At 42.3% G+C, this 24029-nt stretch overlaps 1 protein-coding gene across 1 annotated transcript in view; it reads right to left on the reverse strand.

Moving 5' to 3' along the window:
• FOXP1 (forkhead box P1) overlaps positions 1-22030 on the reverse strand; it is a 630544-nt gene extending 608514 nt beyond the window's left edge. The window contains exons 1-2 of the mRNA XM_036031548.1: positions 21672-22030; positions 19675-19880 (exon numbers count right to left, since the gene is read on the reverse strand). The gene's annotated coding sequence lies outside the window, so the exon portion shown is untranslated. The remainder of the gene's footprint in view (positions 1-19674; positions 19881-21671) is intronic.
• Between the last annotated feature and the right edge of the window lie 1999 nt (positions 22031-24029).

Raw genomic sequence — 24029 nt, forward strand, 5'->3', positions numbered from 1 at the left:
TGTATTTCTCCTTCCTTATTTGATATTCCCTCCTGCCCAAAAAATCCTCCCTTCCAAATCCCATTCCTTTATTTGGAAAATATGTGATATGAGTGAAGTGAGGTTAGGGAGATGAATAGAGGAGCCAGGCTGATCATGTGAAATGAGTGGAAACAAACCAGAGAAGAGAAAGGGAGTGTGTGTGACCAGATAGTGTCTCAGAAGAATCAAGTTAAACAAGAACAAACAAAATCCCAGCCATGTAGAAGACTGGAGGAGACACGTAAAGATGCTGGCTACTCCATGGGGTTAGGAAAATTATTTGAGATGCTCTCTTTCCAAAGCAGAAAATGGATGGACATCTTACTCATGGTCCACTTCTGGGCTCAACAAAAAAAAACATGCACATGGAGTGGCTTTTCCAGGATGGTGGGCCATGCTGGGCAAATTTCATTCAAGTCACTGCATGTCTAAGGGCATACAACACACAAAGATGTGCATTTGGCCAAAGACAAAGAGATCTTTCCTTCCACACAGGAAAGGCAGCCATGGTCTCTCCCTAAACCCTTTAGGACAAAAAAAATTAAGCCTTTAAGACAACAGTTTCTTTAGATATAAGCACTGGACAATCTAAATATTTAAAGATTTGAAGGACTTCCGGCAAGATGGAGGAATAGGTGGTCGCACCGTACCTCCTCGTACAACCAAGATTAGAAAACCAATAATTTACAACAATAATTTACAGTCAGAATAACACCCAGATCCGGCAGAGGATTTATCTGAATGGAAGTCGGGCAGCCAAGAAGTTGAAGTAGACGCGTTCGTCCGGACTGGTAGGAGAAGACGAGCCAGCGGGCGCGGGGCTGGCTCGGGTTGGCGGCGCGCGGAGGTCGGGGGAAGGTTTGGCGCGAAATCGGCGCAAAAGCCATCGGGCGCGTAAGAAGGCAGTGGTGATCCCTGAGTATGCAAGCTGTGGCTGGCAGACCCAGAGGGGCAGCGATTGTGGACCAGGGCAGAACTCGAGGCCCGGAAGCCCAGACAAGGGTCTGAGTCCAGGGGAACAGAACTACCGCCATTGTTTTCTCCCGCTCCCGCTCCCGCCCCGCCCCCACATATAACGTCACAATCTAGCGACTGGGGTGCCCAGCCCCGGTGAGCACCTAAGGCTCCGCCCCCCACCGTAACAAGAGCAACCAGACCAGAAAAAAAAAAAAAAAAAAAGGAGAGACGGGGGAAAAAAAAACCATGTTTTTAACAGAGCAAATCAATCCCCCAGGACTCATCCTTTTGAGCGACCAAGAATTAGCCAATCTATCAGATGTGCAGTTCAAAACACTGGTGATCAGAAAGCTCACGGAACTGGTGGATTTTGGACGAAATTTAGATGAAAGAATGCAGAGTACCATAAAACAAATGCAGGAAGACACGCGGAGAAGAGCCAATAGTGAAAGGAAGGAATATGAGTCTCAAAACAATACAGTGGACCAGAAGGAAGATAGAATCAACCAAGCAGGAAAGCATGATGAAATAAGAATTCAAAAAATTGAGGAAAAGATTAAGAGCATCCAAGACACCTTTAAACGTTCCAATATCCGAATTATAGGGGTACCAGAAGGGGAAGGGGAAAAGCAACAGATTGAGCACGTATTTGAACAAATAATAAAGGAGAACTTCCCCAATCTGGCAAAGGGAACAGTCTTCCAAGAAATCCAAGAAGCTCAGAGAGCCCCAAAGAAGTTGGACCCAAGAAGAAACACACCAAGGCACATCATAATTACATTAGCCAAGGTAAAAACGAAGGAGAGAATCCTAGAAGCAGCAAGAGGTAAAGGGACAGTAACCTACAAAGGAGTTCCCATCAGACTGTCAGCGGATTTCTCCAAAGAGACCTTACAGGCAAGAAGGGGCTGGAAAGAAATATTCCAAGTCATGAAAGACAAGGACCTACATCCCAGATTGCTCTATCCAGCAAAGCTCTCATTTAGAATGGAAGGGCAGATCAAGTGCTTCTCAGATAAGGTCAAGTTAAAGGAGTTCATCATCACCAAGCCCTTATTTTATGAAATGCTAAAGGGACTTATCTAAGAAAAGAAGATAAAGAAAAGACATGTATAGTAAAAGGACAGCAAACTCACAAATATTAACAACCACACCTAAAGCAAAACCAAAAGAAACTAAGTAAACAATTAGAACAGGAACAGAACCACAGAAATGGAGGGCACATGGAGGGTTAGCAGCAGGAGGGTGGGAGGAGGAGAGAGGGGGAAAAGGTATAGAGAATAAGTAGCATAGAATGTAGGTTGAAAATAGATAGGGGGAGGGCAAGAATAGTACGGGAAATGTAGAAACTAAAGAACTCATAAATATGACACATGGACATGAACTAAAGGGGGAAATATGGGTGGGAGGGGGTACAGGGTGGAGGGGAGAGAAGGGGGGAAATGGGACAACTGTAATAGCATAATCAACAAAATATATTTAAAAAAAAGATTTGAAAAAAAATCAGTGTTCTAGCCATGGGTCTTTAATTTTCAAATTTTTTCTACATGTCAGAATATGGAGCAACATATAATGTCTAAAACCCAGAGTATCTGTTTTAATTCCAAAGACACCAATTCATTTATCAGAGATACCATCTCTGCAGCCAAGGAATATAGCCTCAAAGAGCACATGCCAAAAGACCATCTGCTGTCCTGTGCCTCTGCACAAGTGAAGATGTGCTTTTACCCCATCTCCAAGAATGAGGGCTTTCCTCACTCTTACCCTTCTGAAGGAGCCAGACAAGTTGGTTGGTACCAAACTGCTGGATGACTTCACCCTTTGTCATCCACGAGGCACATGGAATGCCCACAGTATGCCAGATTATCAGTCAAGTGATGGCACCTGTATGTTATACCTGCTTGGCACGCTTTGAATGAGGCTCCCTTGAGCCACCTAAAGTTTAGCTACCTGTCATCTGCACCTGCACAAATTTCAGAAGCAAACATAAATACCCAACAAAAACATATTTCAGGAGCTTATTCAAAAGTGGACAGATAAAACCAATGCAATCAACACAAATCCCAAAATACAACAACAAGGTAATTAACCCAAAGTTCTGACTCACTCCACATGTTGGGTATACCTCCTTCAGTTTTTTAGTCATTTTTGCAAAGTTCTGCATTTTTTATCCATCCTAGATATTTAATGTGACTTTCAACCAATACAGATAGAATAATCATAACCATAAGAACTAACACATATAAAGCTCCTTCCTATATTTGCCAGGCATGCTACATCACATTTTACATGCATTATCTCATTTATTCCACAGAAAAAATGGATGAGGTAAGTTTTACTATGTCCTTTTATATACACACATATATTTATGAAAGATAATAGTAAATTAGAAAGGCTAATAGCCTTTAGATTACCCAAAAAGTGTTAAAAATGCTCTTTAAACCCAAGTCTGCAGAACTCCAGAGTCCCCACCCTTAACCACCAAGCTATGCATGACTGACACCCATGACTGCACTGGATCAGGATTTGGGTACCCTTAAACTGGTGCCAGAGGCCTAGACGGTGTGCTAAGCATTAATGAAACTCTTTTTATCACTACAGCTAAATGGCTTTTTCAGTGCTTTGATTTTTATTTTATAAGTGGGAATATATATGTCAAGGAATGAAACAAGTCTTTAGATTAGTTCTGTGCCATTTGGAGAGGATGAACTTTGAAAGACGGAAGCAAAGAAATCAAATTATCTACCTAAGGGTCAGGGGCTGTGGACACCAATGTCTCTGTCCCTCTGTCCCTGACAGAACATTAGGGTGAATGAAGACTGCTTGCACTTCAAGCTGCTACTCTCAACTCCTCAGAAGGAAGCGTTCCCTGCAGATGCCAAGAACACAGCAGACACTGAAGCAATTCCTTACCAGTGTCTTTTTATCAGAAACTTAGTACTCAGATATTTTATTTTGGGTTTTTTTTTTTGCTAACATATTACATAAAATTCATTGTGTAAAACAGAGTCTTCCCCAAATAATGTACACATTTTGGAGGGGTATCTAAATAGAGTCTTAAAAAGAAATTCAAATTAAGCTGACATCTACCTTCTGGCCTAATAAAAAAATTATTCTGTCAAGTCTTAATAAGTGCTAAGGCCAGAAAGAAAAGGCAGCTGCTTATTCTTGGGGTACTACCTAGTGTAGTGCTGAAAGTCAAAATGCAACTGAAAGCCATGTTTCTTACAGAAATGGTAACTATACCTACGGATAACTCATTTGCTTCTGTATAGCCATATATTTAGTAAATACAAGATGGAACCAGATGAATCTCCTAAGCTTTCTGACGAAGATCTCTGTAAATAATGACACTAAGATGTTTAAGTTGATAAGAATGTGCAAAAATAAGCTGGGAGGATTGGGGTTTGGGAAGTATTGCTTCCTGGTCCAGTAGCACTGTTGGGTCAGTGAGTGAACACATGAGTGAAGAAGAACAAGTAAATAAACAAGTGCATGAACAAATCAATACATGAACACATCCATGGGTTACTTCCATGTTGGTCAATGAAGTAACTTAATTCTCCACTTTGTTTCATATAGCCACTAAGACATGTGCAGGTATGTGAACACCCATCCCCCATCACTGACCACAATGAAGACAGTTGAAGATTCTAATCAAACCAGTCTACACACACTCACAGCAGATGTGGCTAAATGGATAGAAAACTCCTCCCCTAAGCCAGGTCATGATCACTGTGGGGAATGAAAGTGGCAAACGTGTGGTCCCATTTCCCAACCTGCTAAGCACTGTCCTGATGGAGGTGGGGAAAGAGACATTGAAAACTATGCATGAATTATAAGATAATAACTACTTTGCAAATAGTGAGCTGTCCTGAGTGGCTCTCTCATTTCCCTGGGAACTAAACACCTTGGCAGGGAAAAATAATACAGAGAGACTATGTAAACATATTCAGATCCAACCTGACTATAAACCTCCATGCAGCCTAATGCGGACCTAATTAAAGTGTCATTCCCAGTCCCTCCAGTGTGAAAATTAAAGTGGTTGTGAAAAGGCAATTCTACAACTAACCCAGTAAACAGCTCAAAAGGAAGGCTTTGGTGTTCACAACCTGAGACTGTGAGGAGAGGAGCCAGCCAGGCAGTCACTCCTCTGTGCACACTTTCCTCCTTTCAGCATCCCGTACCGGACCTGCAGGGTGGGAACTCTGGGAGCATCTCTGTGGAAGAAGCACTGTGCTCTCAACTGCTTCTGAAAAAGCATCCACTTCAAGGCACTGGGCAGACACTAATGTCAACATGATTTGGCCACAGAGACATGAGCAGTCCCACCCCCAGTTTGGCCTCTGGGCTGCTCCTATTAAAGCCAGCACACCCCTGGGCTCCCAGAAGCAGCCTCCCAGCCTTCACAGTCCCTCAACTGTCACATGCTAGTGAGTCAGGAACAGCTATTGTACTGAAGGAAAGAAGAGGCTACAGGAAGAAAATGTGGGGAAAGTTAGTCAAAGCAAGACAGTACAGAGATAGATGTTTTAATCTTCCCACCTTTCATTATCAAATGTTCTAAAGAGAAAGGAGTGAAGTGCCAAGACCCTGTTCTCCCGAAACAAACACAGGTGACAGGAATCACTGATTAATAACAGTCTCTAAGAATCAAGTATTCACAGCAAGCCAAAGGCTGTGTCAAGTGCTTTACACACATTTGCTCATTCATGCCTCTGCCACCTGAACACCAGGCCCTATCACTACCCCCAAGATAAGCCAAGTCTCAAAGACTTAGCCACTTGCTCAGGATGCCAGAGATATTAAGGGGCATCAAATTAGTGTCTTTTATGAGGACAAAAACTACCTGGTCCAAGGTGAAACATTCCTTGAATGAATCATTTATGTTAACAGTTGATACTACAAAAAATCTTTTCTTCAAATCCTGCTTGAGCCAGCTTAAAGAAGCTCATTTCATCTGCCTCAGTGAGGGTGTTCCCACTGCCCAATGCAGAGGTACAACATCCCCATAAAGTGATTTTCACATTATATGAGGCAAGCGGTTATTCCACAATTCCTAAAGGCAGTGTGCATCAGCAGTGCCCTCCTGATAGGGTCTGCCTGTTTAACAATTAAGATTTGGTGGCGGGAGAGCAGAAGCTTTTCTCTTAAGGCTGCCTTCAGATTTTAGGTCCAGAAGGTCTTTTCCAGAATAAAGCTGATGGGCACATGATAATAAAGAGCAATTAAGGTGATAGAGACAAAGTGGCCAGATGGGGGGGGGGGGGGATAGAGAAGAAAAACAGAAAGAAAAGAGCAAGCAGGAACAGGATTAGCTTCCCTCATAGGAGTCTGCAAAATGCCTGCAGAGAACACCTAGTTCAGAAGATTAGCAATATTTTGCACTCAATGCATATCTTACAAGCCAGGAAAAGGAATGTGCCTTAAAAAAAATTTACAGACCAATCTGGATTCAGTAACAGAGAGCTGCCATCCCTCAGTAAGAGTGACGTACAGGGGTTGGGGGCTGGGCAGCCCACGAGGCCTGTCCCAGCCCTGTCCTCCTATGTTATTGCAAAACAGCAGTGCCACTTAACGCTTACAAATTGAAGGCAGGGTGGACTTCCTGGGTGTGTGACCTCTGCAGTCAGAGCCCTGCACTTGACTTAATGTTCTGCTGCTGCTGTCTTGAAATTCCTAATTTTTAACAGGGAACCACACATTTTTATTTTGCACTGGGCTTCACTAATGGCACAGCTGACTGGCTCCCACTTTTTGTTTTTCTTTGAATTTTCAAAAAGCCTCATTTGACTTGGACATTACTTATATTTTTTTACAGATAATTTGTTTCATGGGCTATTTGCATTCTACATGACCTGGCTTGGTTGTCTTAGATTCTCAAAACTTGCCATTAATGCACAGAGTAGGCATTTCTTCACCTCATCCTTAACATGAGCTCCAACCTGTAAACCAAAATGTACTCAGTATGACTGTAAGAGCCCAAAGAGAAGCAATACACAGATGTCACTAGTGGGTTCAATGGAGGGATGATGGGGCATGGTGTGTCTTTAACCCCAGGGTAAAACTCCATTCCAGATCCTCAACCTTATCCTACTTCATTTTCAATAACATGCTCACCTCCCAAACGTGCACACAAGCAGGAATGCACACAAAGGTGTAACACATGCATCGAGAGAAAAAACTTGCAGCTCCAGAGGCCTATTATATCCTTGGTCCCATGTATGTTACGAACATCAGAGAGACAATTTGGTCTTTACATGCTGTCCTCAAATAGGGTTTCTTTGCAGAGGAAGAACATCAAATAAAAAAATATATATATACTGGAAGACCAAGTAGTTATTAACAATTGTATAGAAGACTATGATAGAGAAAAATGTTCTCTATATAATATAGAATAAAAGCATGTTTAAAAAGGTACACTGAGTATGATCAGTGTATTGTTTCTGAAAATGCATACATAGGCATGGATATTATGGTGGAGAGTAGGGCTGGATTTGATCCCATAGCTATCTCACTCAGCAAAAACCCCACCCTCCATAGTGTCTCATGGACAAAGGGGTGGCTAGGATCAGACCATCACTGAGGTCCTCTGCAACTCTTCCAGGTCCCCATTCTGGTGGTCAGGGCAGCCCAAGCAGTTCTTCCACTAATACTCCAAGTCTCAAAAGCAAACTGGCTCCAGCAGACAGACTTCACTGCTCTCACAGGAAACTTTAATGCTCATTTGGCATGAATAACGGGAAAGAAAATTTTATATATATATATATTATATATAATATATATATATAATAAGGATATGGATAATGGTTATAAGTGCCTTATGACTCAGGAACTTTAAAAAGTTAAGCTTATTTTCCAGAGCAACTTAGGGTTTATGGCAAAATTAAGGGGAAGGTACAGAAACTTCCCATGTACCCCCTGTCCCCACAAATGCACAGCCTCCTCCATTATCAACATCTCCCATGAAAGTGGTACCTACACTGACACATCATTATCACTCATAGTTTACAACATTCCAGTTCACACGTGGGGTTACACATATGGGTTTGACAAATGTATGATGACATATATCTACTGTTATAGTGTCGTACAGACTAGTCTCACTGTCTCAAAAATCCTCAATCCCTGGCAGCCACTGATCTTTTACTGTTTCCACAGTTTTGCCTTTTCCAGAATATTACAGAATCAAAATCATATAGTATATAGCCTTTTCAGATTGGCTTCTTTCACTTAATGGCATACATTTAAAATTCCTCCATGTCTTTTCATGGCCTGACAGCCCATTTCTTTTTAGTGCTGGATAATATTCCATTGTCTGGATGTACCATAGTTATTATTTATCCATCACTTACGAAGGACATCTTGGTTGCTTCCAAGTTTTGGCCACTATGAATAAAGCAGCTATATGCATAAACATCCATGTGCTATTTTCTGGGTAAATGTAAGTTTTCAGCTCCTCTGGGTAAATATCAAGAACCATGACTGTTGGATTGTATGATAAGAGTATGTTTAGTTCTACCAGAAACCACCACACCGTCTTCCAAAGTGACTGCTATTTTGTATTCCTACAAGCAATGAATGAGAGATTATTTTTTAAAACATTATTTCTGAGGTATTCACTGTAAGACCCTTTCCTATCCAAGGGCAAAGGATACTTTTACATGGCACAGTGGAAGCTCAAGAGAAATGTTCCACCTTTTGAAAACCCCTTCAGCCCCTCATGCTCAGTGCATGGCCAGGCTCCTTGGAATTTCCCCATTCTGAAAGAGAAGCTGTTTGGAAAGCCGGGCTCTGTGACCACCCATGATCTGAATTACACACAGGTGTTCAAAAATAAAGAGGGATCCAGCATAATTAAGAGCATTAAGCAATCATCTCAGCCCAAAGAGGCAGTTGAAGAAAAGAAGAACAGAGTTTAGGCAGCGCTTTGGGAAATTAATTCCACAGCCTTTCACCAAGTTGAAATCTTGGCTTTGGACACACATAAAAATGAGCCTGGCCTGATCTGAGCTCCCAGTGGACATCAGCCAGATCACAAAGTTGACCCAATTGGCCTGCCTTACCACAGAGAGTGCCACTGCTGGGACGGCAGATGGTATTACTGGTAAAAACCAACACAGTCAGACAGGACAGCAGACAGAGAAATGGCAGACAGGGCTGGAAAAGCCAGGTGGGAGTCTCTGCTTTCAGGAGAATCATGTTTACAATGCATTTTTTAACAAGGAACATCACAGTGGCCTTTGATCTGATTTTCTTCTTTTATACATTTCAATCATTCTTTCTTTACATCATGTAAAATATAGCTAATTATTATTTTATTTTCTCTCTTGTCACTTAGTACTGTTGTATAGTGGTAACACATGGCTGAACTCTACCAGGGAGGAATGTCTTTTAGAAAGAACTGCATTAGAAACCCTTTGCAACAAAGAAGGCAGTGCCCTTGTTTTCCCACAAAGTTTCAGGAACCTAGAAAACGATGCTAAGTTACAAGTATTATTTCTCTTTAAGTAAGCCATTACTAAGTATAACTTTATTTGTTATGAGAAACTCAATTTAAAAAAAAATTAAAGCCATTGTTTAATGGGTAACACTGACTCTAATGGTCCCTGTTTAACACACGCCAGTCTTTTAAAAGGAGCGTTATCCAAACATTCCCCCTTTGTTAGATTTTTCTCCAATCTTTAGGGAAACACTATCTACCTTTAGAGTCATTTTGTTTAATATCTCCATTCATTTATGCTATTTACTGAGTATCTGATATTCCTAATAAAACATCAATACAAATATCCAGGTTGTCTAGGAGGGGAAAAAAAGTTTTCCAACCTTCCCTGGCTGATCAAGGTAAACACTTCCACAACCCAAGTGTTGTGTTAGCCATGCTAACACAAATGCCTTTTATTTTTCTTCTTAAATTACAAAAGATTTTCATTTTACTCAGCAATGAGCCTGACTAAATTGAAATTCTCTGCATCAGAATTAAATATGTTCTATCTACTTAAAATAAATCATGTATTAGTTATCACTAACATTTAATGACCAAAAAAATGGTAATTCTCTCCAATTATACCACTGATGTCATCCATTTGTGCACCACCAATTCTTCTGGTCATCAGCATCATCAGAGCATCAGCTCTGGCTTAAGCAGCAAGTTTGGTAACAGAGCCAAAAGTAGACACACACTATTTTAAAAACACGCTCCAATTTTCATCTAAGTATATCTTTATTTATATGGCTTTCTTACCATAAAGATGCCAGTCCTTTAAAATGCACAGAAATCACTTTCTACACAGAAGAACAAGGTGCTATATCATAACAAGGACACAGAAGTATAAAGCGCCTGTTAATTAAACATTGCTTTTTCACTTTCTACCCTGCATATGTGACTGTTAGGTTCTAAGCCAAGTCCATAAATAAGAAAGAAAATGGTTAGGCTCCTTCAAATGAATGCCTTGCCTGTTTTTTTTTTTGGGGGGGGGGCGGGGGGGTTGTCCTTAAATGAAAGACATCAGCTACTAGCTATATTATTTTTTTAATCTAATTTCCTAGTAAATGTTTGATTTTTAAAGTCCCCTTCACCACCACCCCCCCCAAAAAATCACTGGCAAACAAACAAATTATGAAGTTTGAGTCAGGACTAGTGGTTTCACATTAATCCTAAAGTTTCAATATATAGTACTATAGGAGGCTGCTGGGTTTTAAGTTCAAAAGTAAAGAGTCTGTCTTGACTTAATATGCAGCACTTCAAGGGTTCACATGGAAAAATGAATACAACTACCATGTATCCATGTGAGTGAATTTCACTAATTCTACTGACCAAAAACATTCAAGTTACTAAAGAATACATACAGTAGGATAACCATCAATATCAATCCTCGACATGGCAAAAACAACCCTGTATTTTGGGGAATACATGCACAAGCATTAAAAGTATAAAATCATGGGGATGAAAAACAGCCAGCTGAGAGCAGAGGTTGCTTCCAGGGGAGACACATGGGGATTATATGAGGGAGGGATGTGCCTGGAGTCTCTTTCAACCTGGACAGAAATGTGTTCTTTCCTAAACTGAGCTGCAGGTACATGGGTGCTCACTGAAATGTTCTTTGTTCCTTTTTGGTGTGACAAGTTCCATAATAAAAATGGAAAGATAAAAACACACAGTTTTAAGATAAATAGCTTTGTAAATATCTGCCAGATTTCTCTCCTCAAAAGTTGTTCTCAACTCAGAGATCAAAGAGCTCAAGGCCAAGGCATCACATTTTCTTCAACAGCTGCCGCGCTGGTTACCGACACTAACCCTGCATCCCAGTATAAAGCCCATTTCCACTGCTTTCAAAAGTGCTTATTTGTACCTTGAAGAATTCTTTCACCCCAGTATTCTGCTATGCAAGTCATCTCTGACAGAGATACTCTCCACAGTTAGGAAAAGGGACTGTCCTGCTTCCCAACAGACACAAAACAAAAACAAATACAGGAATATCTCTCTATAAGTATCTTTTTAATTTTGAGTTGACGTGAATACATGCATGGGAAGAAGCTGGAAGCATACCTTCTGTATAATTTTGGGACAAAGGAGTGTAAGGGAAAGGTCAATTTTTGCCAGATGGGGAGTTTATTCCCCCACGCCCCATCTCCTTCCCCACCCCCATCCTGGAATATTTAAACCTGGTGCTGCAATTGCCATAAGGACAGCGAGACAAAAGAGAGAAGCACCCTGTCAGCGGCAAGGATAACGACTTGCTTCCACAAGTACAAGAATTTGTTGCAAGCTTACCGAAGTTACAACTGTGCGTTTACTGTCAACACGCATCATACTGCAACAAAAGCCATTATTTAGAAAATAAGATGAACACATTTAAGCAGCTGAACCCTTCTTAAACCCAGAGTAAGCACGCAAAACAGTGGGTCTGTAACAACATGCCTGAAGAAGGCCATAACAGAAAACCCGAGACTGAACAATTTCCTATTTGAATACACTATTTTCACTGAGATTTTTTCCAGCTGCCTGTGGACGGATATTAAGATGCCCTACCTGCTTTCTCAAAGCCCAACTAGCTTCTTTCCAAATAATTAAAATGCAACAAACTTTCTATTAAGAAATTTCTACAATACATCACTAGAAGAGTCCGTCATTGATTCCTTAATGATAAATCAGTTAATTACTTAACCTTTCTTAATGAAATGATTAACATCCTTTCAATAGACAAGGCAAGGTGAAGGGACTTAGCGTCCTGCTATAGATTTCATCAATGGGTGCCAATCCCCTATCACTGCACCCTCTAGTTTTCATCAGTTGCATTTTCATATTTTATAGAAACCCTTCATTCAAGGACACAGACACTCTAGTTTTAAAACTTGGCCGATCAGAGATTATTTTTCAAAGTGCTTCCGAGTGTGAATAAAAATAAAAGAACTCGGTATTATAGGAATATTCCAAATCCCATCCAAACTTAGAGCCAAGGAAACTGCAAAGTTCTAGACACAAAAATAATTGCCAACTTTTTGGTATCCTTTAAAATCAAGCCACACCCAAAGACAAATGAATTTTTTTTTTTATTCAGGTAAGGGCATTTTGGACAAACACTTTATTGCTGGGTCTCTTCAAAAGGCATGTTACTAATTACTAATACAGACAAAAAATGTACAACTTTTATTAAATAACTCTTTTGATCTTAGTGGTTAGATCTTTAGCTGAAGCAAGCCCTGAATATTTAAACAATCCTCCTTTACATTTTATCTACCTTTCTCTCATAACCTTGTAGTATACATTCTTCTTAGGATTCTGCTTTCTTTATTTGTGTGGCATTGTTGGCTAAGCTATTTCCATCAATATTCCTGCAGACCCCATCACTTACAATGATAGCTGATTTCTCAAGGTGCCTAGGAAAATTCAAATACTTGGGCCAGCAGGGTTAATCTAATGAGTAAACAGTTCAGATTTTAAAATTAAGATGAAATACTCGGAGAAAAAGCAAAACCAGAAAGCCTTTTGACACTAATTGGTAGCTATGACAGGACAACACCCACTGGGAACATGGACACAAGCAAGGCAAAATTTTGAAAGGAAATGTCTGGCATTTGGTGAAAACCACTGATGCTCCAGGTTGCCCCCACCACCCTGTGCGGCTGGGAGGCTCTGGCTCTGCCTATTTCTCTATGTGTCCAAAACTTTCCCTTGGTGCTTCACTCTGGACTGGGATCCCATACTCCTACCAAGTTTCCTGAGGTCCAAGCAGTTCATTTAGAACCTTCAGAAGAGTTGGAGGCTTTTGCCCAACTCTGCAGTGGAACAGTCCAGTTCTCTCACTTAAGTGGGCATCAGGATGATGTTTGAAAATGTAAAGGCTGGCCCCACCCACTCCAGTGGCCAGGTCGAATGTAACAACCCATCTGGAGCCTCAATACTTATGTACAATTTAAGAGCACCAGCTTTGATTCCATGTAGAAATTCAAACACGTTACAAATAATACAGGCCTCAGGATAAAACAAAGAATCAATCAGTAAAATCAAAGTGAAGATAAAGATCTCAGTTCCAGAATCTCTGGAAGCATAAACTGCTTGGTCCACGGGTCTCTGTTTAAATGTGCATCAGATTACCAAGAAAGTTTGTTAAAAAATGTACATTCTCACATCAGTCAGCAAAAATTCTGATCCAAGAATCTGTATTTTAGTAAACCCCTTGGCATTCAAAACACAAGCACACCCAATGATCTGGAAGCAGGTGAGCAAAACACCTCCCCTTGAAACGCGCTGAAGTAGGACCAAGTGCCAACATGCTTCCACTTCACATATGAGCACCACATTGCCTCTGGGGCTCACACAATCCAGGAGAGAAGGAGACCAACACCTCTGATCCAGCACCACAACCCAGGGGAGTGACTCTGGGACAGCAAAAAGTCCAGCAAAGCTCACACCTCACCCTCCTTCCCATGAGCCGTGGTAAATGTCTTGACAGCAGCAAGAGCATCTTTAAAAAATGGGTAATAACACAGCACCTGTGCCTTTAGATCAGCAAGCTCAAAGAACATACCTTAAATCACCACCCTAATCCATAGAAAGAAAGCCTGGAACACAGAAAGTCTCATGACGACTCAACTGCTAAGCTGGGAGAAAGAAAAATAAACCTCAGGAATTCCATTTTTGAGTTTCAAGCTAGACATATCAATACCCTAGTTAATAAAGCTGATCACAGAATTACTAGCTAAAAATCAGAGAGTCTGGAAAAACGTGGATGTCCCCCTGACTAACTACTAACAAATATGTATCCAAATACAAAATTCAGGGAAAAATCTTTATCCCATCCTAAATTAGTCTATTCTATTTGATATAAAGAGACCAATAGTGCCACACTCAGATCCATTTTTAATCCCTCAGTAAATTGTCCTATAACACACAAACCTCTGACATCTTCAAACTGTTGAGATAAAACAGAATGACATGAGCTTTCCAGTCAATGATCCCTCCAAGTCAGCTGTTTGTCTAAATTAGCAACAGCAGGAGAAAATAAACCCATCAGAGCTATCCTGAAGAAACAGAACTAAATAGTAAACAAAACACTTGAACACAATTTTATACGTATCCACGTTCCTTTAAAGAGAAAGCTATTTTATTAAAACTATGATTTGGAAAGAAAGTGCAATTAGCTTTGCACCAGCACTGCCGAGATGTTCCCGAACACCAGACATATGTAAATATCTTGTGGTATCAGTTCCATTTGAGTAGACCTGTCAAGATATTTACTGGGCTTGACAGTACTTCTGTCTTTAATTAAATTTTTTCCCAGATACTTTAAAGTAATTTAAATAGATTATTAGTTGTCAGGATCTAATAAAAATTTTGTTTACAATTTAGTTACTTTAAGTACTCCAAGTGAAGAAATTAATTTAACCCCATGTCGACTGAGGTGTTTCAGCATCAAGATGAGACCACTAAAAGGCTCCCACTATCCTTGTACTGTCCCAACAATCTTACATTATTATGACTTAATTGCAAATATCAAGGCACTAAAAATTGAACCCCTCCCCCACTTTTTTAAAGCAAAATAGGTTGGGGAGGGTCATAAGGAAAACTAATTTACACTTGTTCAAATACAGGTTCTTTCTTTTAAAAGCAGCTCATTCTCCCAGTAGCTGGCTAGGTAGGCATGTTTTTCTCAATTTAAATCCCATAACACAACTACCAAACACACCTGTTGTGCACAAGGCAGGATATATATTAAAAACTGGTATCAGGGGAGTTCAAAAAGGAAAACAAGCCTTGCAGAGATATCCACAGCTAAACTGGTCAATAGATTTCATGACCCGGTAAAATAGTACCAGGACAAGGATACATCCAGCTTCTGGCACAACCTCCGGGTGAGAGGGAGCCGACTTCTAAACAAGGCCTGAAAAATGTCTCAGTACAAACTGACTTAATTAATAAAAATAATTCATTAAAGAAACAAAGAACAAACACTGTCTAATTCTTTCCCAACTGCCATGCAATTTACCCCACTATACCTCCTCTTTCCAGAATAGCAGCTTTGTAGCCCTAATTGCAAGAACATTATCTATGGGATGCAAAAACCAAAACACTTCTTAAAATCAAACACTCCTCACAACATTTATTTTTAGATTGGTGACACAAGCCAAATCTGCTTAATTTCCATTAACCACGTCATCACATGCACATTGAAATAAACTATGTAGAGCCTGGGGAAAAGAAAGAAAAACAACTGTCATGCATAAGGTACCCATATTAGGCCAGGTTCTTCCGTTTCAGGGATTGGTCTCATCTCATGACCTGCTGATGTTCCAGCTTTTGGCACCTCTAGCCTTAATTCATCCAAGTACAATGGAAGAGAAATATTTTTTAAAAATCAGTTTAAGATGGCTCCTTGGATCACACATGTACACCACAGACCAGTGTAACAAGTCACCAGAAAGATCATTTAGAAAATACACGTGCCTAATTGCAGACTTCCTTGGCTTGCTGGCTTGACTCACAAACTCTGTGTTTGATCACCTGGTAGGATTACTACCATCAACTAAAGAAAAAAATTCCCTGCAAATAGTAAGAGAGTAGTTGGCTCATGCAGAAAGTTCACCTGTCTATTCAGCAGATGCCTCTCTTAAAGTTATTTCTTTAGAAAACAAACCCCTACTTGCCTTAGACCTTTGTTAACTCAAGATTCAAAAAACATACTTTAAAAAAAAAGGACAATACTGCTGGCTTAGCTAAAATGGCATTTACTATGACTAAATTCAATAAAAAGAGTGTGACACCTAACAGGATAAAAAATGGAAAAGAAAAAGCCCTAAGCAAAAAAAAAATTTTCTTTTTTAAATCACAAATACCACCTGTGCAAATCCAACTATGCTCTGGAAATCCTTTCTCAGCCATAGAAAAACAGCTCATGCTCAATGCCTTGAAGTTGCAATCAAGTTGTAGTAATTTAAGATTACTCAGGGAGCAAAGGGCAGTGGGAGCTCTTTGGAGGGCTCCCCTCCCTACTTAATGCTCTTCAGTCAGGGGTTAAATGAGTTTCTTTAATGTAAGTACCTTAAAGTAACTGAATCATAAACAAAATTTATACTATTTTCTGACAGCCTGCAATCTATTTAAATTTTACTAATGTGTGCCTAAAATTATTTTTTCAAAGACAGAATTCTTGCAAAGCCCTGTAAATATTCCTGGCATACCTAATGAACTGTAATTGGTGCTATAACTCCTAACATTGTCTGAATACATATACTTTTTTGGTGATGCCGAATCTTACAAGGTAACATTTCGAAACAGTTTGAGTCTTAAGTAAAACATGAAAACTAAATACACAGCACATTTAGATAGGGTTCAAAAGAAGTTGTCACATCTGCTCTGTTCTCCTTCCTCTTTCTTAATGTTGGCATTGGATTAGCTGTGGTATAAATATATTTGTTTAGGAAATATCACAATTCTTCTGTTAATATAAACAACTGCTGAAAACAGACATATCCTTCAATAGAGCCTGAGAATGTAAATACACAAGGTCAGGGATAGAGTCTCAAGAGAAGCAAGGAAAAAGTTAGTAACAGACAACTATCCCTAGGCTCAATATTAACCCAGTTAAGTTTTGTTATTGTTGGTACAAATGATTTAACTAGAAAATATTTACAGCTTTTAAAAAAACATTACATATTACAGAAAACTGCCTAATAGCATCCATGTGTATATTTAACCCACATTGTTTAATTACACAATAAAAGGTATACCCAATAAAAGCTATAAACTTTGAAACATGTTGGGCAGTATGGTTGTGAAACTCTGACGTATAAAAAACAAAGTACTTACTATGTAATCAATATTTGTTAATTAAAAAGGCAATCCTTAAATGACAATTATTTTTATTCTTCTGTATGTGTTTACTTGTCCTATTTTCTACTTTGTTCTATTTAATTAAAACTGACATTTAATTTGGGGATAATTTATAGCAAAAAAAAGTGTTACATTTATACTCCAGAATTTAAATATACACAAAATCTTACAGACATCTTCAGCTATATAACCCTCTTAATTTCAGAGTTAATTTGAATACTTGATGTTTCTTTCATTATACTTTGATAAACCTGTGAAAACAAAATGCTAAAATAATTACTATTACTACTCCCTTTAAACATGTAAGCACTTACATTTTCCTAGAAAACAAGCAAGGACAAGATAGAGAACTTCAATAAAAGTAGCAACCTGGTCATGTTGAATGTCGTTCTAAAAAAAGAGGTTATTTCTAATCTGCAGAACGCTCCCTCTTGCCTGTTTAAATTCCAAGAGTGGGCTGACACAAAACTTCATCACCGGTTTTGGGGTTGTTTTTTTTTGAGCTGCACATCATATTTAAACCCTCATATTCAAAACCCTGGCTTCCCTGACAAGACATCTTCTAAACTTGATGTGAGAAAATGTTATCTAACTCTAGTGTAGGAGTCTAGTGTTAGTAAAAAGAATTCCACTGCACAGTTTTGGGTTGCAAGACAGCCTTCGAAAGACTTAATATTCTTTTAATACGGTTTGAGTGCATTCTCTTCATAAACAAGAACACATTAAAAATAGTAACTTGTTTAGCAACTCAGCATCCATAAGGGACTCAAATGCTACCTAGAGAGAGGCTAGTATTTCCTTCCAAGTGAGGCTTCACTTGCACCACAAAGATCAGCATTTGCAGTGGTCTATTTCTGCATTAGTGAGTATATAGCTTTGCTGCTTGATCCAATAGTCCAGGGTTCTTGACGCAGAGCTCCTGACAACAACCCAGCAGCAGTTCTGTTTGATCTCTCCTGCTTCCTTAATTTGGGTTGTCAAGGTTCAGCAATTGGAGGCTGTTTACTTTTCCAAAAAAAAATTATTTTTTTCCTCTCTCATACTAACCCAATGTGTAATAGAGGTGGGTAGGGAATGCAGCCAGTGACAAGATGTTTCAAAACTTTTTTCCCCCTTTGCGCTGTGAGATTTTAGCTGATACCTTCTGAATGATAACTCATTGAGTTCCTTTTTATATTTTCAGTATTCTTTAATTATTAGATATTTCAAGTAGAAAAGTCACAGAGGAAAAACCCCATTCCAATTCTCTGAAACTGTGAGCCCAATTTTCTACTCCTAGATTCAAAGAGATGGCTATTCTACTTTGAAAATCAACACTCCAGTGTAATTCTGAAAAAGATTTGATACATTTTTCCCTGGAACTGAAAATAACAGCAGCTCTTCTGTCTCAATTATGCAGGTTAACCCTCGGTAGAAAAACACCTGAAATCTGACCATTTCTCCTCAAATTCTAGTCAGCACATCTTTGCCCCCTCCCTAAACGGATTCTCACTGTGAAAACACTGGGGCAGGAGGGTGGAAGGTAAAAATTTTGCAGAGATTCTTCAATATATTTGCAGCAGTTAAAAATTCTTTTAAATATCCTTCAGGTTTTCTCAACCCAGCTATTATGCAAACCCTAAATTCTGAACCTATGGACAACCAAAGGCTAAGTGTAAACGGTTTCAATATACCTATAGACTCCTTTCAAAGAATACGGAATGCCCCTCCAGCATTCCTGTTTAAAGAGCAGTAACCAAACAAAAAGGACATCGAACTTAGAAAATACCTGTGACCGGACATGAAAGAAATACCAGCCTCTCATAAGTGGGCTGGAGAAAATCAAGGGCAACCAAATTAAATGTTTATATTAATTTCATTACTCAGCCAAAGCCTCAGAGATGAGGGCTGGGGGAGGGGGTTATTGAGAACAGGAAAAATTGTTTCGTTTTGGTTTTCTGGTCGAGCAAAAGGAACATGAATTAAAAGAAACGCGTAGGATGAGCCCAGCCTAAATCAATACACTTTGTAATCAGCCCGGCAAGGGTATTTGGACACAATGACTTGGAAATAATTAATAGTTATAAGGAGGGAGTAGGGAGAGAAGGGGGCGAGGAATGTCACCATATTTTATCGGAACACTTTACACTTTACGCTAAACTTTGATGTCCAGATTTTCGGATTTAGGAAAGGGGGGCGAAAAAAAGGAAGTCCAGTATTTGAAGATGGGCACATTCCTGGCTGCGGCGCCTATCGCTACACTCGCGCCGCCCATGCTGGCGCTTTGGGAACAGAGAGCCCCAGGTTCAGCCCGGAGCTCTGGGGTGGCCCTTGCCCCTCCGCCTTCGTCTGTATCTTTCGTGGCCGCCGCCGCCTCGACTTACCCGCCGAGTCCAGGGAGGGAGTGGGAGCTCCGCCTTCACGCCCGCGGAGGTGGCGCGGGCAGTACCATGGTCCCCGGCGCCGCTCCTCAGTTCCTGGCCCGCTTGCTAGCAGCGCGCTCTCTTCCTCTGGCAAACTTTCGGGTTCTGCCGTCGACAAGAAACCGGGGCGACCTTCAGCAAGTCTTCCCAGTGCAGGTTGGGGAAAACTGAAGGGGTTGAGATGAATGAATAGCTGAAGGTGTCAAGACAGAGGGTGACGGGCTAGGAGGACCCGCGAGCGCGCGTGGAGGGAAGAGAGAAAGTGGCTCAGGGAATCCCGGCAAGAATCCCGAGACCGGGAAATCGGCCCAAGCAAAGTCGGAGCACCTTCCCCGGTATCTCGCAAAGTTGCAACAACAACAAAAAAAAAGAGGGTAGAGAAAGGGGGGTAGGGGGTGGGATAGGGATGCGGACGCACGGTTTGGAGTTACAACTGTTTATTTAGTCCTTATTCTCATGGGGGGCGGGAACTGCTCTGGAATTGGGGGGCGGGGGTGGCTGCTGCAGGTAGCAATTTCGAAGCAAACACTTGAGACCCGAGCATGCGACTTAGTTTCTGGTCGCGGAAACCTCCACTCTCCCGGGACTGAGGCGGAGCTCACAACAGGTGGGGAGGGAGACTAGATGAAGGCCAAAAGCAGAAGGAATCAAAGTTTCCGATCTCGGCTGTATCTGGGGAGGAGCGGGGTGGGGGGCGGGGGTGAGGAGAGGCGGAGGCAGCGAATGACCGCGACCCCGAGGCAACTAGCAAACTCCCAGGCTCCGGGCTCTGCCACCGCAGTCTCCACCCGAAGCGCACTCCGTCCCAGCACTCTGGCTCAGCTGAGTCCTCGAAGCCGGATAGGAACAGAGCTCGGGAGGAAGGCGGCGAGGGACGGAGAGCCACCGGGACAGTGCCGGGGGACACAACGATTTACATGCGTCTCAGACAGAATGGGGCTTGGGAATCGCCCCCCCAAAACACACACACACGTTTCCCAAACTTAAGAGGAGTGAAACCAGCAAAGTGTGTGTGAAGAGGGAAATCTGGGCGCGGACACTCCCCGTAGTGCATCTAGCTCCCACTCCTGCCCGCCGTGCTGGTCCCGTCGCGGGGAGACTGGGTTCAGTGGGCCGAGCGCGCATGGGTTACATGTCTTGCTAGGTGTGTGCAGATGTGTCTGAGTTTTCTGGAGAGGCGGGGGGGGGGGGCGGTGTGAGCGACGAAAGAATACCCCCGCCTCCGGATTCGGGGCAAGGCATGCGTGGCACCGGGGAGATACCCCCGGCGCGCGGGGCCCAGGACGCGGGTGTCTCCAATCTTTACAACGCCGCCCAGGGAGCAGCCCACGGGCACCGAAGAGGCATTCACTTGGGGAGTTAGAAGGAAAAACTTTGTTCCAAGTGCAAACTTTGGGCTCCAGAGACTCCCCGCGAGCGCCTACTCCCGCCGCGGACCCGACCCAGAGACTCTCGCGCACCCCACTCCTACGCAGGCACCCCAACGCAAGACATCGAAAGTTGCCCCTGGCGGCCTGGGCTTATTGATTTCTCTCTCGCGGCGACTGTGGAGAGCGCAGATCCAGGCGTGAAGGGGCCGAGAGGGACGCGATCTCGCCTACCCACCCACCCCCATTTGACTTATGCAAATGAACCCTTGTGCAGCGTCTCTGGAGCCCCCTCCACCCCCGCGCTGGTCTGCAGCCCCCACCCTGATCCCGTAGCCTGGGCCCCAACCCGCGGCAGAAAGCCTGAGAAGGGAGGACTAGGGAAGATGCACGTGGAGCCTGGAGGTGGAAAGTAGTTTTTTTTGGTTCTTTTTTTCTTTCCTTTTTTTTTCTTTTTCTTTCTTTTCTTTTCTTTCTTTCTTTTTTTTTTTTTTTTTTTTTTTGTGCTGGTTGTTGTTGTTTAAAGTGGCGGAACCAGGCAGTAGGCGGCTTGGGAAAAAGTGGAGCAGAAATGGAAAAATACAAACTCACCCGCTGCAAATGGTCTCTCGGTGCAAACTAAGGTGTTTTCGGGCTTTTCCCCGCGCGTGCCCACTCCCGCCCGCGCGCGCACCCCCGCGCACACACTCACTCGCGCGCACACACGCACTCGCGGGCTAGGGACCGGCCGCTGCGAGTACGGCGTGCGACCGCCACACAATAAATAACAATAGATTCCTCCGCTCGGGACTAGCTTCCCGTAGCCCAGCTAGCGCCGGTGGCATTGGCGGCGCGGGTGGCGCCCGGCCGGGGGCGCTCCCCAACTAGTCGTCAGGCCTCTTGCCAGGGCTGCCTCTCTGCCTCGGGGACCCCCAAGGCCCCGGTGCCTCCAAAGCGCGAGCCGCCACCGTCCCCTCAGCCCACTCGAGCCCCGGCCCACTCCCCTCCCCCCCACACCCCTCTTCCTCCCTCCCCCTGGCCTCCCGGAACAAATAAATAAATAAGAAGCGCGAGAGAGCCCAGCTCGTCGCGGAGGAAGATGTTGTTATTTTTTGCTGTTGTGCGTCCCTGACGTCACATCCACCTGCTGGGTAAACAACAAGGCTCGCAGCAAAAAGAAAAAAAAAGGAAAGAAGAAAATCACCGCTGCTAGAGCCTGGGGCGGGGTGGGCTGGGGAGAGGGGTCCCGGGAAGCGGGCTTGCGGAGCGTCCGGGCTGAATGGCAGAGGAGAGGGCGGCAGAGCCCCGCAGATCAGGGAGGGAGGAGACGCTGAGCGGCTGCAGAGGGACCTGGCTGGAAAGACCTGGAAAATAGGGGGCCTGGGGAGGAGAGTCTCCTCAGATGATGAGGAGGGGGCCCCTCAGACTCCTGGAAAACGCGCGGCAGAGCGTTAACGAGGGACGAAAATGGGAATGGGATAGCCATTTGCTTGGTTTCTGAGCTAAAAATATAGAAGGAAGGGGAGAGATGGGCAAAGCTGTGAGTCTGCTCTAGTTAAAAGTGAAAGTGTTTCGCCGGCAGTGACAGTCGAAGGAGGGGCGGCGAGATGGTGTTCTCCACCACTCCCTTCCCTCCCCCGTCCTCCCTCGGTCTCTCCTCTTTCTTTCTGCACTTTGTCCAATGAACGAAAGCGAGTTCGGAGGTGAAAGTTCAACAGAAGGACAAACCCGCGTTTGCAAAGAAGCAGAAACCCGCCAGCGAAGGGTTTTCCCCAGTATTTAGAGTAAGGAGAGTATAGTGTGGGACTCGCTTTTCCTACTTCTCCGTGTCAGATTCCCCACAGAAAAGTGCGGTTAGGTGTCCTTTGAAGGCAAGTGGCCGCCTGAGGAGCTGGATTGTAGCCGCGGCTGCTTTAGGAAACCGCTCAGGGGCTAGCATGTCAGCAATTTAACACAGGTTACCTGCTCTCCAAGAGATCATTCACTTGGGAAAGCTTTGTCCAATTCTTTGAAAAGGTGAGATTTCTTTTTGTGTGCTGTTTTGAAGTTTGGTGGAATTTAGAAATCTGAAGGAGTAAATGAGGAGCCTGAACGAAATCTTTTGAAATATACATATAAATGTATAAAACAAAGGACACTAGTATTTATTTTGCTTTATCAACACAAGTAGAGAAAGAAGACTTTTGATTTCCAAAATGTGACTTAGATATACAGCTCTATGGCTTGTTGTTAACAGGAATAATTTCCTTCACCCCAGGTGCTGCCAAGTTCCCAAGCCAGTATTCCCAGCGGCTGGCTGGCTGGCTGGCTGGCTGGTGTAGTAGGCCAGGTCTGTATGAGAGTGTACTGAAGCCACCCTATGAATCCTTAGAAAGTACTCTCCCACTGGTGTTACGGCCAGCACAGTTGTAGATAATATATATCCTGGGAAGGATATTGTAAATTCTTCTAGATAATTTTTTACAAATATTGTTAAAAATTCATTTACTGGAGAATTCTAAATTTCCATTTCAATAATAGCATAAGATTACTACTTTAAAATTTTATCTTTTTTGCATGTAAAAAAATAACAAAGCCACTCATTGGTGCTACAGAATGAAACCAAAGAAAGGGAGAGTGTGCTAAGGAAATTCCAGCATAGTAGTATTCATATTGAAGGCATTCTTCACAAAATTCTATGTTATTCAGACACGACCAAATCTTTTAAACTAGAATCTAAATAAGGAAAATGCATTTTGGTTTGAGTAGAACCTCCTAGCTTCTTAGAGGCTAGAGTTCATGTTGTCTTTGAGTCAAGACATTAATTAAGACTTGAATGACACACCTACTACATTCTGGACCATATAGTAGGCACTGAGGGATGCAGAAAGTAAATAAAATCCCTGCCCTTGAGCTCACAGTCTATAGCTGTCAGTAATAACATTTGATATTTACTGAATGCTTACTATGACTTAAGCACTAATGTAAAAG

This window comes from Phyllostomus discolor, chromosome 7 (genome assembly GCF_004126475.2).
Source record: "Phyllostomus discolor isolate MPI-MPIP mPhyDis1 chromosome 7, mPhyDis1.pri.v3, whole genome shotgun sequence".
Classification (NCBI taxonomy): Eukaryota; Metazoa; Chordata; class Mammalia; order Chiroptera; family Phyllostomidae; genus Phyllostomus; species Phyllostomus discolor.